Source organism: Lipotes vexillifer, unplaced genomic scaffold (assembly GCF_000442215.2).
Source record: "Lipotes vexillifer unplaced genomic scaffold, Lipotes_vexillifer_v1.1 scaffold190, whole genome shotgun sequence".
NCBI lineage: Eukaryota > Metazoa > Chordata > Mammalia > Artiodactyla > Lipotidae > Lipotes > Lipotes vexillifer.
The window spans coordinates 3,255,957-3,273,071 of record NW_006794958.1 but is presented as its reverse complement, the minus strand read 5'-3'; positions in this window follow the sequence as shown (position 1 = coordinate 3,273,071).

Below are 17,115 nucleotides of genomic sequence, written 5' to 3'. Positions count from 1 at the left end.
CCCAGTTCAGCAGGTATGCTTAGGGTTAGATTAACACTTCTATACTGATATAGCTATGCTGATAATCTAACACAGGAATGGTCTGGGAATAATGGTCTCTATTTCTAGATGGACTCAGGACGTGTTTGTGTGGAATCTGGAATGTCAAAAAAAATTAAAGACAAAAATATATTTGTATTCATAAGCAGAGAAGATTATATATGTTATTTTTATCAATATGTTGATGGATTAGAGGAAGAAGAATCCCCAAGGGAAGGTGGTGTTTATACTGGCAGGTTTTAGGAAGCAGCATTATTGGCTGTAGCAGATCTGGTCATCATCCTTAAACATTTCCTTGCACACTGATCGAACTTCTAACTTTGAGCACAGACTTTAATTTGCCTGAGAATTTTCTCTCCACTCCAGAGCTTTCTCCCCAAGCTTAGTCAGCCCAGAGTGCAGAGAATTAGTGATGCCTGGAGTAGCTTTCAAGCAACTGCCCCTCAGTGGGATAACCTGAATCCTGTGTTCTATACAGGCTCCCAGAATTTCTCTATCGGACTGAGCCCCATGCCCATAGAGGTAACTTGTTTGTTAATCCATTCTTTACTAGCTGCCTTCCTCTCATTTCCTGGCTCCTACCCTGGGTGTTTCCAGGGACCACTTCCCAAATAAACTACTTGCATTTGGATGTTTGTCACAGGGTCACCTTCTGGGGGAACCCAAGCTAAGATAATTGTTATTGAAACTGAATGTAGGAAGCAGGTTCTCAGGATAGAATTCTGGAATGGCATCACTTCATGCCCTAGCCAGAAGGCTGTAAGAACACCACAGTGTGATAAGCCCTGGCATGATGTTCTACCAGAATTAAAATGCTGACACTTTTGGCTACTAGTAAATGAGGTGTACTAGCTTATTCAGTATGTCTGGCATTTGAGGGAGAAGAGGACAATGGTGAATATTAGGACTGAACCATTTTGGTTGTTAAATGTCACTGAAGCCTGGATGGAAGGAATTGACAACTTAGGGCATGGTGTAAAAGCCAGAAGGCCTTGGTGACAATGCTGAAAGAAAATTTCTTCCCTTGTATCAGAGGACAGACTGAACTGGAAACCACAATCAGCCTCTCACTTAAGGTTGTGCCTCCCATCCCTTATATTTTGGTCCCCCTGAACCAGAGTCCTAGTTGCTGGAGCAGAAGTGTTGCCTCTATTTTGTAGCACAGCAAGGATCTCACTAATTTTAATTGTCTTTTGCCTACTATTTTTGGATACATTGTGGCAGTAGATAAGCAGAAAAAAGAGTTGTCACATAAACCCTCCAAAGTCTTTTTTTTTTTTTTCAAGAAATTGTACTTAGCCACTACCTTGAATAATCAATGACAGGATAGAGTAAAGGTAATGTAGGGTGTGAGTGGAACTAAATGCTGCATGTGCCTGTATTATTTTCATGTACACTGGCCTGTCTTCCAAATGTCAGCCCCTGCAATTGGTTTGCCTCAGGGCTTTTTCTGACCTGGGAGCCTAATCCATAAACCAAACGTCAGGCCACAAAGGGATATTTACAATACTGTCCCTTCACCCATGAGCTACCCTCAACAAAAGATTTGTACAAGTTGGTAGATAAATATCATAGCACCTATCAATCCCCCTTAGGTGGGAAAATTCTGACATACATGCTCTCTATCTTGATTTCTAGAATTGAGTGGAACTGAGAATGAGTTGCCCATGATGGTAACCAGCTTGGTAATTTTAATGGGCAAATATGGGATTCATTACTACAATATATTGGTTTCCTCTTGCTTCTATAACAGATTACCATGAATGTAGTGGCTTGAAACCACACCTATATGTTATCTTACAGTTCTGGACATCTGAAGTCTGAAATGGATTTTGTGGAGTTAACCTCAAGGTGCCAACGGGGTTACCTTCCCAATGTAGGCTCTAGGAGAAAATCCATTCCCTTGCTTTTTCTAGTTTCTAGAGACTGCCTGTATTCCTTGGCTCATGGCACTTTCTAACAATCACTCCAACCTCTTTTACTTTTTATGTCAGGTTTTATAAATGGAACTCAGCTTATTAAAAACAATTACATCATTATGAGGATCGGTATTTTTTTAACTTATTAGGTTTGTCTTCCAGTACTGCTTTTGGCAGTACTCATTTTATGGCTATTTGGCAAAAGACCCAGTTTTCCACTTTAAATAAAATCAGTGAGTTTATACTGCCCTTGTTTGAGCCATACCTCTTTTGACAGATCATTTAAATAATGTATATACACTTGAGAAATTAAGGTAAATTTGTTCCACACGAGTGGCTTTGTTGGCATTATATGTTAAATAACCCAGTGGCTGGGTGGAGAGTTATAAAATTGTCTGGAACCCTTTAAAGCAAAAGGAAAGTATGGCTTCTTAACATATGTAGCCAAGATGAAATATTACTTTTAAAATTCAGAAGTAATCCTCTAAATTTATGGATTCTACTTCTTATTTATCAAGTGGTAGGGACATGTAAAGATGTGTATACTTGCTATTCAGGTAACCTGCATTTCTTTCTATAATTATAGTAAGTGTGAAATTTCTCTCTGAGGATGACAACTCAAAGTTGTTGGTGTGGCAGCATCACGATAGAGAGCACCAACTGCTCTGCTTTGGGTAAGATGAAGTTGAGTCTTTTGTAATCAGTTATTTTGTGGGAATAAATATGAAGATCTATATGCATTAGAAAACTTTGTATGACTTTCCATTTCCATAACTTTCCCACATTCTAAAGTTCACCTGTAAAGTTGGCAGTATGTGGAATTTTACTGCCATAACTCATAACCAGTGGAAGAACAGACCTGGGCCTAAGTATGTCTGTCCACTTTGTACTATTACCATAAGCATTAGGTATGAGCATTGGAGATTGGGGAGCTCATGTATGGAGGAGAGGCTTAAAGTTGGAAGAAAAGTGATGAAACAGGAGGGAACAATTCACTCTAGGGGTATCACTTCTTCTTGTGGTTGAGGAACCTGGTTGAGGCAATCATGGTGAGTGGAAAGCACACTGGAGTGACAATCAGGGCCTATCCTTTCAGAGAAAATCACTTTAATCCTCTGGTTCTTAGTCCCTTCATCCATAAATGATGAATTTGTACCATATAATTGGTCACTTTTCTCTCAGTTCTAAGAATGCATTTTCCTTTGTAAGGGCAAATACAAATAAAGAGGCATAATTCTTCCTTCCATTTTCTTAGAGCATTTACTTTAGAAAACTTCTAAGTTCTTTCCTAGGCTTTAGAAATGTATGAAAATCTTTTTAGAAGCTAAATAGGTCTCTGGCTAGTTCTAGGACTCAGAAGTGTCTTTTCTCAGTGGCCTGGGAACCAGTTTTTTGAAATCATCAAGGCTGTTCACACCCCCATCTCCCCTACCTCCAAGTCTCTATGGGAGGATAGGAGCCTAACTTTTGTAGCCCCCTTGCTACAAGTGAAAAACTACTTTTTGTCATAAAGATATGAAAAGTTTTTTGTCTTTTTTCCCTTTGGTTGAAGCCAGTTAACACAGATGGTCACCTAAATTACCAAGGGAATTTAGGATGAACTGTGTGAGAACTGGTGCTGTGAAATTCTTACTTGAGGACTAGTTTTGTATCTTGAACATACATGTAATGAGTAGTGTCTGTTTGGATCTGTAAAAGGGTATGCAGGACTTTCGAGCAGAGCAAGGCTTTCTGTCTTTGCAGTCTTTTAGTGGATTGCCTGTGCTGGGCGTCACATTCAGATTTTGATGCTTATTCAATAACAAAACATCTTTTCTTTTACCTTTGTGGAATTCTTAGGGTCATAAGATTTTGTTTTTAACTATATTTCCCCAACAACCTGGATATATCCTCTAATCATTAAAAAAAATATGACCAAGTTACACTGCCTTTTGTAAAGAATTTTGAAAGTTGTCATGTAAAATATATAAAGAATCATATTTAGACTTTCTTAAAATTCATTTTATTCAAGTATAGTTGATCTACAATGTTGTGTTAATTTCTGTTGTACAGCAAAGTGACTCAGTTATACATATATATACATTCGTTTTCATATTCTTTTCCATTATGGTTTATCACAGGATATTGAATATAGTTCCCTGTGCCATACAGTAGGACCTTGTTGTTAATCCATTCTGTATATAATTGTTTGCATCTGCTAATCCTAAACTCCCAATCCATCCCTCCTCTACTCCCTCTCCCCTTTGGCAACCACAAGTCTGTCCTCTATGTCTGTGAGTCTGTTTCATAGATAAGTTCATTTTTGTCTTATTTTAGATTCCACATATAAGTAATATCACATGGTATTTATCTTTCTCTGTCTGACATACTTCCTTAGTATGGCAGTCTCTAGGTCCATCCATATTGCTGCAATATCCTTTAAATATTGAACTCAGAACAAAGGAGTCAAAACACATTTACCAGAATCTTCGGTGTTGCCTTCTCGCTTCCCAGGAAAGGAGTCTAGGTCCTCAGTTCTGCTCTTGGTCCCACTCTTACAGCCCAAAACTCATTTTACAAGGTAGAAACAATGCATGTAAATTGTTCTCTGAAAAGTGAATCATTGGTTTCTTAATCCTTTCTTTTTAGTCCATGTAATATAGACCCTCAGTTTGCAATGTCACATTTAGAGGGAAGAAGCATTTACAGTGTTTTATATATTAATACTACGATTATTTTTATTTCATGATTGGCTTAAATTTTCATCATTTTGTATTGTGTAACTGGCCTTCTCATACAGATTATGAGGGAAGCCAAGTTTAGAAGACAAGGGATAGTCCAAGACTAAGAGCAAGTTTTAAAATGAAGAACTCCTGAGTAACGCTTTTAGTCATGAAAACTCCGTTTTGAAAATAGCTCCATAGCATAAGAGGTAATTATGATTATGGTAGTCAAGTAATTATCTCAACTTGTCAAATGTAACAAATGTAGAAAAGGAGGCAATACCATTAAATTTTAAGTTTGTTAGGAGCACTTCATAATGAGGTATTATTTCTGAAACTCTTTGAAGTGATTTTAAATTTTTGATGTTTTCCAGAAGATGAGGGATATTGTCCAGGATAAATCATTGTTATAGTCATGTGTGAAATGATGATTTATTAATCATACCTGAAATAACATAACCCCCTCATAGTCTGGGTCACCTTAATGGATACCTTGGTTTCTGCTGAATAAATCTGTGAGAACCACAGATGCTACAGTTACTTTAGCTGTGTTTCTTCAGTTCAGTTTGCTTTTTAAATCCACAAAATGCTTTCAGCTGGTAGCGGCAACCATACTCTCTCTATAATTAGAATGTTATTAGCCTTAAAAGGCAGATCTGGAGGGAGCTTGTTTCTCCTGTAACTTCAGGCACACCGGCCCTGACAAATTTCCTCTGAGCTTTTTCTCCAGAGACTTAGAATCTGTGTCTTTTTAAAGATTTAAATTAGTCACAGGGCACCAACAGCAGTTACATTGCAAGATTTTTGCTTATTCTGTCTTTAACTAATTGCCCCATTTAAATGGCAGCCAACCTTAAAAAAATATCAATAGTTGCTTTGCTCAGATGTTGGTTGTATTGTAAAAAATCCACTCTGTAGAACACTTTGCCATTTGACAAAGGATAATATTCTTTAACCATTTTTTTAAAAATTCTAATTTTACAGTCTGCCAAGTCCTGTGTTGCTTGGTCTCCAACTAATATTATATTTAATCTTCTGTAATCAGTTTAATGTTGAAAGAAACAAAACAGCTGCCTTGCAGGATTTCTAAATGCCAAGCATGCATGTCTCACCGTCAATAACACATTATTTGCTTTGAATGGAAGTGAAATTCAAGACAATTGATGCCTCAGCTGCTGAGGAAGCATCAGGTGATAGGAACTAGCTTGTTCAGTAAAATTGCTGCACGCTGAGGAGTCCAACCATCAGGAACTCACTGAAAATCCTGCTTCAGTGGACTGAACATTGCTGTTTAGTGACTCATTTCAGATGAAACAGAATTTCTGAAAGACGATGGCTTGTGGATTTTCACAAGCTCAAATTTTCATTGTACTAGCTGTCTAATCCTATAAAGCTGATTGGTATCTCAGAGGTAGTTTAAAAACATGTCTGCAAATTCTTTGAAAAACATGTCTGCAAATTCTTCTATCAAAAGGCACGAACAATGTCCCTTCCCCTTAAAACTGGGTGAACCCTTTTTGATAACTTCAGCAAACAGAATACAGTGGAAGTTATGCAGTGTACCTTCCAAGAGCAGGTGAGACAAGATCATGAATGAAGAGTCTGCTGGTCTCTCTTGGGACACTTGCTCTGGGATCCTTTGGCTACCACATGGGGAGTCCTGCTACCCTGAAGCTGCAAGGAGTGGTAAGACAATCCAGAGATAAGAGAGGTGCTAGAGAGGCCCCAGAAGTATAGTTGTTTCTTGGTATCCACGGATTGGTTCCAGCAGCCCCCATGGATACCAAAATCTATGGATATTTAAGTCCCTTACATGAAATGGTGGATATACAGGGCCCACTGTACTTGCTGCCAGCTCTTTGATTTTCCCAGATCAGGTGCTGGAAATGAGTGGGAAAGTTTTCAGCATCTCCCCAACTCCAGCCACCTTTGGATGGCAATTGTATGAGCCATCCTGAGTGAGAAGTGCCTAGCTGAGCCCTGTCACCCACAGACTCAGGAACAAAACAAATGATTGTTACTGTTTTAAGCCAATGAGAAGGAGTGCATTTTTGTATAACAAGAGATACCTGGGAATGTTTCATTAGAGTACACTTTTCAGATTTATAGGCTAAAAATAGATAGTTGCCTAAACACATTTATTTCTCTTTCAGGGGTTCTGTTGCATTACATGAAAACATTTCCTCACATGATTTCTCTGACTCTATTTTATATAGCTCCAGATATTATGTTAAGTGCAAACTGAATCATAAATTCAACATAAAATAAGTTATGATATAAAAGATTCTTAAACTGATAAGTATAAAACAGATAAAATGCAATTTGGCAGGTGTTTTGCTGATCTTTTTCTCCCATGTTGAATGTGAGATATGCTAAACCTTCACTCTTTTCCTTAGAAAACATGGATTTTTATGAAGTTTAATAGTTTTTTTTTTAATGTAGCTAATACTCTCCATGATGTTAGAAGAATAGGGACTTGTTCATGCTTAGACTTATTCTTTCCACAGATTAGATGTATTATATTAATCTCTTAAAGTTCCTAAGATTTGAAAGATATTTTATAAACATTAGGGGATAAGAGGGCACTGAAATATTTGTTTTATAAAAAATTATTTAAGAAAGGAAATCACATAAGACGATTACAGCAATTTTGATAAATCATTGTAAACATTATCACCTTAACACACCCACTTTCATTTTTGTAGACTTTCTTCTAATATGCACATGTGTGAATTTTTTTTTTTTTTTTTTTTGCGGTACACGGGCCTCTCACTGTTGTGGCCTCTCCAGTTGCGGAGCACAGGCTCTGGACGCGCAGGCTCAGCAGCCATGGCTCATGGGCCCAGCCACTCCACCGTATGTGGGATCTTCCTGGACTGGGGCACGAACCCGTGTCCCCTACATCGGCAGGCAGACTCTCAACCACTGTGCCACCAGGGAAGCCCACGTGTGAATTTTTAATTTAAGTATTACTCTACAATTTATATTTTAGAAAATAGAAATATACATTACCAAATATAATTATGTATTTTTTCAGCTTGGACTACTATTCAAAGTAACATCCTAAGAAAGATTAAGTAGGAGGTCTCCTTGCTTCCCAGAGTGAAGTAAACACATGACCTTCATAGAGCAGGAGTTTAAGTCCTTGGAATCTGTATTTGTAGCCTTTTTCCTAAATCTATGTTTGTCTTCCCCCATTTCTTTCTTTAGAAAAATTTTAGCTCATACATCTCAATGAGGTTAAAAATACCAATTGATGATAATTAATAATCACCAAATGCCAGGCACTGTGATAGAACCCCCTACTAACCACAGGCATCAGCCTTAAAACTGTCTTTGGAGGGAAACACTTTTTCTTATACTATTTCTACATATCAGGCAACCAAAACTCAGAGTTTCAGTGATATATTCGAGGTTTCTTTACTGTTAAGTTATAGAGTGGCTATTTGATACAACCTCTGACATCAGAACGCAGATTATTAACTCTTAGTTTACTATACTTTACAAAATATAAGCAGACTTTATAGAATTAAGTTAGAATGAATATTTTAAGAAGGTATGTATTTTTAATGAGTACCTCTTAAAAATAATTATCTAACATTGCCTATGTTGATCTTATTAACACGATCGAAATATATTAGATGGGAAAATCAGTTGACTCATTATCTAAATGTCAATAGATTAAAACCCAAGGTTTAGCAATGTTGTAATATGGACATTTCTGTTCAAATGAATTCTAGTATAATTAAAGGATCTTTCTTATGAAAACATAAAAATTTGTAGACAATTAAATCATGAAGGAGAGTTATTGAATTAAAATTGGAGAATATTCTAATCATTGTTCCTCTTAGAAGACATGATAGACATATGATACATCACATAAAGTAAATGGAAAATATTTCCTATATGTTGGTGTTTGGGGAAAATTTATATTTTTCATGTTTCTTTTATATAAAATAAAATGCCATTAACTACAAAGCAGTAAGAACAAGATGCAACTTACTATAATCTTTGGGGTAAGTCCCATTCCATTTCCTCACTTTCCTAATTGAGAATATGTGATTAATCTATCATAAGAACACACTGAATTTAAAAAATCTCATGGTCTGTTTCATTCTACTGTAAGACTCTACCATGTTAGGAAGCTATAAGTGTGATCAGTTTACTTATTAACAACTCTGTGCTCTTTATCCTTTCACCTGTCTAGGTAGGATGTAAAGATGGTTAAAGATTGTTTACTTCCAACAAGTTAATTGTAAACTCAAACTATGTTGCTTTCTCTGCCAAGATGATAAATACTGAGTAGTTCATGAATGATTAAGGAAGGTCCAGTGATCTTTTGAAAGAAGATAGAACAGCAAAAATCTGTTTCTTTTCACTTATTCACAGCAACATGAAGCATGAATTTGAAAAAAAAAAAATCAGACCTTGAACTTGAGAACCTGGTAGGTGGTAAAAAGGAAATACATAATTGACCTTATACAGAAACAATTTTGCCTTAAAAGTATTTTAAATTCATTCCAGTATTTTTTTCATTTTGATTCATTTATAGTGTTTTTGTGAGGGTTGATCATACTGGATAATGCCCTCGATGGTTTTAAAATTCCTTATATATAAACATTGACCACTGTGACCCTTCCTATCAACTTAATTGGCAAGAACCACTGAAAGATGGCATTAGTGCTGCTTTACCACACTATATTAAATACGGTGTGTTCTTCTCCAAAATATCATGTTTAAATGACCCCTTTTTATCCATTGCAGACTGTAAATGTGTTATTGATAACAGTCTATTAATTTCAAAGCCACTGAAGTCAACAAGAACTATAGAAGAACTGCTTTAGGGGTGACAGCCCAGGTGGCTGGAATAAGCAATCTGAATATCCAGGGCCCTAGGTAGATTGGTTTTCTATTACAGCAATAGGCAGTATTCATCTCCTGGGTTTTCCTTTGGGAACAATAACTTGACACATGACTCCACAACATCAATTGTACCTTCTCCAGATAAGTTTCTGATGGGTAAGAGGAATTCCTACTCTTGCTTAGATTTCAGGCCTTCTGATAAAGATATTTTTTATTTGTAGATTGGGTGTTGCCCAATTTCTGTAAACAGGAGCAAAAAATACACAATGGATAAAATAGATGTGCAAAAGTACTGAATTGTGACAGGGCAGAAAGTCTCTAGAAGGAAATAGAAAATTAGAATGATGATTTAACGCCAGACTAAAGGAAGCAAGAGTATGTGCAACAAGGTAATGGAGAGGGAAAGAAATTTTTAAAAAGTGAATTAAATCAGAAAAAAATTGCATCTATCAGATTCATGTCATCTGGCCATTGGGTCAAAGTAAATGAGAATAATGACTTTGTCATATCTAAGAACTGTCAAGTGAGCATTTTCAGCATCAGTCTCAGAACTCTACCCGTATCAACAGAGCACAAGGGGCTTAGGGAAAATTCTTAGTTAAAAATTCTTAGTTAGGGTTTCCCTGGTGGCGTAGTGGTTGAGGGTCCGCCTGCCAATGCAGGGGACACGGGTTCATGCCCCGGTCCGGGAAGATCCCACATGCCGCGGAGTGGCTGGGCCTGTGAGCCATGGCCGCTGAGCCTGCGCGTCCGGAGGCTGCGCCCCGCAACGGGAGAGGCCACAACAGTGAGAGGCCCGCATACCGCAAGACAAACAAACAAACAAACAAATTCTTAGTTAAAAGTCTAACAACTGCTCAACTCTGAGACAGAGGAGACCCTCACTTTGCAATACTGTTGTCTGTACTGTGCCAACCTCTGTGCAATCTGCATTCACTGATTTTCTACACTTTTGATAGAAAAAGACATTATCTAGTTTGAATAGTTGACAGAATGAATAATGTACTAAAATTGAGATGCTAAAGGAGTATGTTTGTATGAATTACCTGAGGAGCTTGATAATATTTCAGATTTCCAGGCTTTACCCCCAGAGATTCTGATCAGTGGGTCTGGAGGGGTGTATTGGGTAACTCTTAGGAACCAGTTCACTTATCCTCTTAATTCCACATCAAGAACTGCGAAGGGTCTGGTATCTTACCTTACTTGCAAGCTGACAAACCCACCTGCCACAGTTTCATGGATATTGGCATAAGGGACAAGATTCCTGGGTCAGAGACTAAGAACTTTGTTATTCTAGGCACAGAAAGCAGTGTAATCATCAGCATGTCTTCAGCAGTTCCCTTTGCCCCCAAGTCCCACAGCCTGATGCATTTGGGCTCAGATATTCATCTGCACATGCACTGGGCTATGTTATGGGAGAGGGGTGATAAGTTCAGGATATCTTTATCTTATCAAAACTGGAGATCTTTGGGCTTCCCTGGTGGCACAGTGGTTGACAGTCTGCCTGCCGATGCAGAGGACACGGGTTCGTGCCCCGGTCCGGGAAGATCCCACATGCCACGGAGCGGCTGGACCCGTGAGCCATGGCCACTGAGCCTGCGCGTCCGGAGCCTGCGTATCCGGAGCCTGTGCTCCACAACGGGAGAGGCCACAACAGTGAGAGGCCTGCGTACCGCAAAAACAAACAAACAAACAAACAAAACAAAAACAAACTGGAGATCTTTATCAAAACCAAACTCTGGGAAGTTTCTTTCTAAAGAGTCCTCTGACTCCAAGTCACTTATTTTTGACCAGAATCTTTTGAAAGCATGAAAACTGATACATACATTCATTTTAAATTAGAAGTAAGTAAGCATGATTTTGAGTACCATCCCCTAGGCTTTGTGCTTTTTGCCATCAAGGCAAACCTAAGTACATATCTTGAACTCATAGTTGTGGTTATTTTTGTAACCGTCTATCACAAAAATATCCTCTTACTCCTGTTTTTTATTTTCTTTGCTCATGTGACATCTTTTTTCATCATGACCACTCTATCCAGCAGTGGAAACAAAAACAAGAAAAAGTACGTGGCTAGAGAATGTATTTTTATTCATTTACATGACAAACCTCATTTCTGCTTTTGTCACATTTCATTTTTGACCAGAGAAGTTCCACCAAGCTAGAATTGGCTCTGGTTCACATGGCCATTTCTTTAAAAAAACAAAGACAATATCTAGCAGTACAGGCTTGCTACTATTAATGATATTCTAGATTTTATTTTTCTTATCCATATTTCTGTTCATATAGCTTTTCTACCTAAAATTCCGTAAATAATTACATCCACATATTCTCCAGTACACTTCACTAATGCCATGCTCTCCGTAAAAATCTTCCATTTTTCAAGATAAATTATTTCACCTTATACCCCTCTCCTGAGGCCTTGGTTTACCTTTCTATGTCACTTAGCACATCTACTTTGGGTAACTGAACATATGCCTGTCCTTTCTCTGCAACAGCTAGAGTTTCAGGGTCATAGATCAGGTATTATTTGTGGCGTGTTCTTCCTAACGCCAAGCATGGTTTACTTCTTTGTGTCATCTAGTCTTTGAAGATCACCTAAATAGCCAACCCAGCATCCTGGCACTCTCCATTCAGTTACCAAAATTATTGTGAGATAATCTCTCACTACCTGTCTATATATTATCTCTATTTTCTGACACACCTAACTCCAGTGACAGAGGCTATTTACTCTCAAACAAAACAACAGCAAAAAAAAAAAAACCTCATAACTTTCAAAACCATCTACCTAACATGACACACATCCCTATATGCAATTAATGCGTTTATTGTAAATTATTTGTATCAGTCCACTAAACAATTCTTAAAATGACTTTTACTTATAGAATCACTGATTCCAAAAATTATCTGTTGCATTCTTCTGACTTTAGTTAGTTAATATGTCATTAACAGCCCTTTATGAACAGTGAAGAATCGAATCCCTAATGATTAAAAATTAACAGAATTAGGTGGGGAGGTAACTAGTACCTGAATTGGTTAACTTTGGGGGCAGTGCATAATGTTATTTATATTTCAAGATAAAAAATTATATTAATTACAAATCATTCTCCACTTGTTTTTTGTTTTTTGTTTTTTGTTTTTTTTTGCCGTACGCTGGACTCTCACTGTTGTGGCCTCTCCCATTGCAAAGCACAGGCTCCGGACGCGCAGGTTCAGCGGCCATGGCTCACGGGCCTAGCCGCTCCTCAGCATGTGGGATTTTCCTCGACCGGGGCACGAACCCGTGTCCCCTGCATCGGTAGGCGGACTCTCAACCACTGCGCCACCAGGGAAGCCCTCCACTTGGTATCTTTTTATTGGTTCAGACTTTTTATTCTCTACAGTATCCAAGTTAGTGTTAACCATATATTTGTTTATTTTATTAAGGAAAATATGTTCATGCTACACAAGTCATTTCTGGCACACTATTTTCTTCAGTAGTTTTTTTTTTTTTTTTTTTTTTAAGAGCTAGTTTCATTAGATTCCTTGAAAAATGAACTGTGGACCGTCAGAAAAGTTATTTATCTGCATGGAGTTCCCAGTAATAATTCCCACATTAGAGGAACATAAATCAAATTTAACATCAGCTTAATTTTCTTGCATTTGACTTGTCTAGTAAATATTTTTCTGTGTTCTCCTCAAATTTTCTCCACAGTAAATCTACACCAAAAATGCTTTGTATGTTTTTTTTATATTTTTGTACTTTTATGTATTTTATATTCTTTTTTTTCTTTTTTGTATTCTTACAGTGACAAGAAAATCCTAGATCAAAATAATTTATATTTTTGGAAGAAAGACAATCATTTCCTTGGAAGTAAGGGGCTCCAATTTTAGTCTTATTTTCAATTCTATGTGTATAAACAAAATCAAATATTTTCACAGCTCATGAAGACCTGGGGAAAGTTTTATTTTGAGGGATTAAAATTTAAGTCTAAACATTTTATCAAGGAGACTAGGTCTTCAATTTTAAAAGTAGTGGTGCAAAAACAAATACAAAGCAAAAATGAAAGAAGATCATAATTATTTTCAAACTCTTTTTTAAGGAAGGAGTTCTGCCTGACATGGTAAGTGGACTTTTAGGTGACAGGGAAATTGGCAAATATTGTTATCTGGTAAAAATTAGAATTCTAGCATGTAGATGGTTACCGATACTGACAAATATTGATTTGAAATATACAGACAAGGATAAAATTAAACCACAGACGCAACTATGTCTTGAAGCAAACCGAAATAGTGTAGCTGATCTTTGTAGTAGAAATTTTGTCCTAAAAATCGATGTCTCTAGAGCTTATTAATTATCAGGTAACTACAGAGAACAAACTCAAATATAATTCAAAGGGTGGTATACTGCAATCTGTATATTTTCCAAAGTCAGGCATCAAAACATTTATGAAAATGATTTTCAGTTACCATTGTATTTTTGAATTAGTATCAGCTGCCTACTTTCCTATATGTGACTGAAAATTTTTTCTCTAGAATAACACAGTGTGCAGCAAATAATTTCAATGTAAATAAGTTTTGAGAATTCAGTCTCTGTGTTCATGGAGAGAATCAGTACAGTATGGAAGCTCAAAGATGATGATTGATGACAAATTCAGACATTTTGCTATAACATGATTCTGGGTTGAATGCCTATAGGCAGTGGTTTGGACAAGAAAGAGAAATAATTGTTAATTTGAAAACATTTTACACTAGGTCATTAATAATGATGAGTTCAATGTCATTTTTAAAGATATCTTATTTTTGAAATCATGGTAAATGCAATCAGCATACGCTTTCAAACATAATCTCTTCCTCTTCCTATCTCTTTCTGTTGTAGATTTCATTATATCCACCTACAAAAAAGGTTCAGGCAATATTGAAATCTATGCCTTTTAGTACAACTTCTATTTGCCTCATTGACCTTCCATGTATTGCATATCTAATCTCACTTAAAAGCATTCTAACACTTTCTTGCTTATATAACTGTAGCCTTTCCCCTCTCTCATTATTTTTCATTGCTATTTAATTTTACTGCTGTATTATTTTGATGTTCCTCTGAAATGAAATTCAGAATGAAAAACTTCTGAGAATCTCAGTACTGTGATAACTAAGCAGATACTCTCTGTCACATGTATGACTATTTTGGTTTTTATGTGTAATGTAGGTGATGAAAAGCTGTTAGCAAATTTTATGCTCATTTTCCCATAACATAGTGTTGATTTCTAATCACTTTTTGTAGCTTCTCTTCATTTTTCATCCAATACTGTTGAAAAATATAAACTCTGCAATAGAAGAAAATAAGGCATAGTTTCCTAACACTGGACATGGTGCATATTTTTCAGAGGGAAAGCTTTAATTCAGCTGATATTTTACAGTATGTATCATCTGAATTGTAAACATCTCTCACATAAATATATAACTGCCTAATAAGGTGAGACAGCTTCCACTGGTGCATCCAGGGAAACTCTTCCTCCTTCCCTACCAAGGTCATCAAGATGGTCCCTTTGAAACAACTGCTGACACTAGAGATGACTCTTCCTGCCTTCAGCTTTTTTTCTTCTTTCTCTTTTTCTGATCTGGCAATTGCTGCTGCTGCTTGCTGAAGCAATTCAGTCTGCCTCTCCCTATTTCTCCACCTCCTCCTTCCAGGCTTTGATTACTACACAGTTAAAACATGGGATGTGCCCCGGTCTGGGGGATCCCACATGCCGCGGAGCGGCTGGGCCCGTGAGCCATGGCCGCTGAGCCTGCGCGTCCGGAGCCTGTGCTCCACAACGGGAGAGGCCACAACAGTGAGAGGCCCGTGTACTGCAAAAAAAAAAAAAAACACACACACACACAAAAAAAACAAGTGATGATGGTGATATTGCTGGAAAAAGACTTGAAGTTGCTACTATGTCTCTCTAGAATATCAAATTTTAATTATGTTCTTTATATACAAGTATGTGTCAGTTACAAGAGTCACAAAACTTTACTAATAATAAATAGCAAAGATACTTTTTTTTTCCAAACATTACATATCTGAGAGACTCAAGGTCATCCCTAATTCAGTACCTCCCTCACTTGTTTTCCAATATGCTCTTTGAGTAGATGGAAGTAGTTTGTGTGCTATGAACAGAGAGTAAGTCTGAGGTACTCTAAACTTTGTGTAGTGAACATGAATATTTCTGATGGTAAGAAATCCTTTCTTTTGGAAACAACTACTACCCTCCCACACCTATTCCATGATAACTTTAGACCGTGTGGTTTTGTTAGAGCAGCTTCCATGTCCCTATCTTTAACATAAGCCACTTCTGGTCCTGTGAGCCCATGTAAGCTCATGGCACATGATTCAAGCCTAATTACCAGGATTTCCCACTCTGCCACAGTGATAATTTCAGCGATAGGTGGGGAAACTTATGTGAACTTGTCAGAGTCTTCCCCAGGACTTTGACAGAGCTATAAAGATTGTTTAAAATAGGCCAGTCTGAAAATGTGACTTGCAGAAAAGGTGAAGCCAGCAACTGGGAGGAGAGAGTGGGTGACCCCAATCCCAGGTACTTTGAGCGCATCTCTTCCTTCTGTCCTTCCAGCCTGAGCGTGGTGGTCGAGGATCACTGCAGTAGCTATTCAGTCCCTTTCTTCCCTGAAACAAGTTTGATTTCTCAGGCTCTTCCATCACCTGAGTAATACCTAGTCTTTTTGTTTTAAATACTAAAAAGTTTTTCTTTTCTTATTTTCCTGTTTGGGCACTAACAGATACACTTTTTGGAAACTATATCTTTTTCTCTAAATAAAGCTTACAAAGAAGTCTAAAAGATAGAACAAATGTAGAGGCATTAATAGAGCTGTTTCAGTGACATAATTTTAATAAAACGGATTCGATTTCTTTCTAGTTCTCTGCCTTCCCAAATCCCTAGAGCACTACTTAATACAACTAAAAATGCACTGCTGTACTCTTTTCAGTTGAGAATATCTAGATACATTATTAATATATAGATGTCCTGTTTGAGTTTTATGTGTTCTTTGTGTGTTTTGGATGTTAACCCATTACTGGATATATCATTTGTGATTAAAAATGGGCAGAGGAGAGGAATAGACATTTTTCCAAAGAAGACATACAGGTGGCCCACTAGCACAGGAAAAGATGCTCAACATCACTAATCATCAGGAAAATACAAATCAAAACCGTGAGATATCACCTCAGGCCTGTTAGAATGGCTATTATCAAAAAGGTGGGATCAGCCATAAAAACAAAAAATGAAATTGAGTTATTTGTAGTGAGGTGGATGGACCTAGAGTCTGTCATACAGAGTGAAGTAAGTCAGAGAAAAACAAATACTATATGCTAACACATATATATGGAGTCTAAAAAAAAAAAACAAGGTTATGAAGAACCTAGGGGCAGGACAGGAATAAAGATGCAGACGTAGAGAATGGACTTGAGGACATGGGTCCTCAAGGGGGAAGGGTAATTTGGGACGAAGTGAGAGAGTGGCATGGACTTACATATACTACCAAATGTAAAATAGATAGCTAGTGGGAAGCAGCCGCATAGCACAGGGAGATCAGCGGAGAGTGGGAGGGAGACGTAA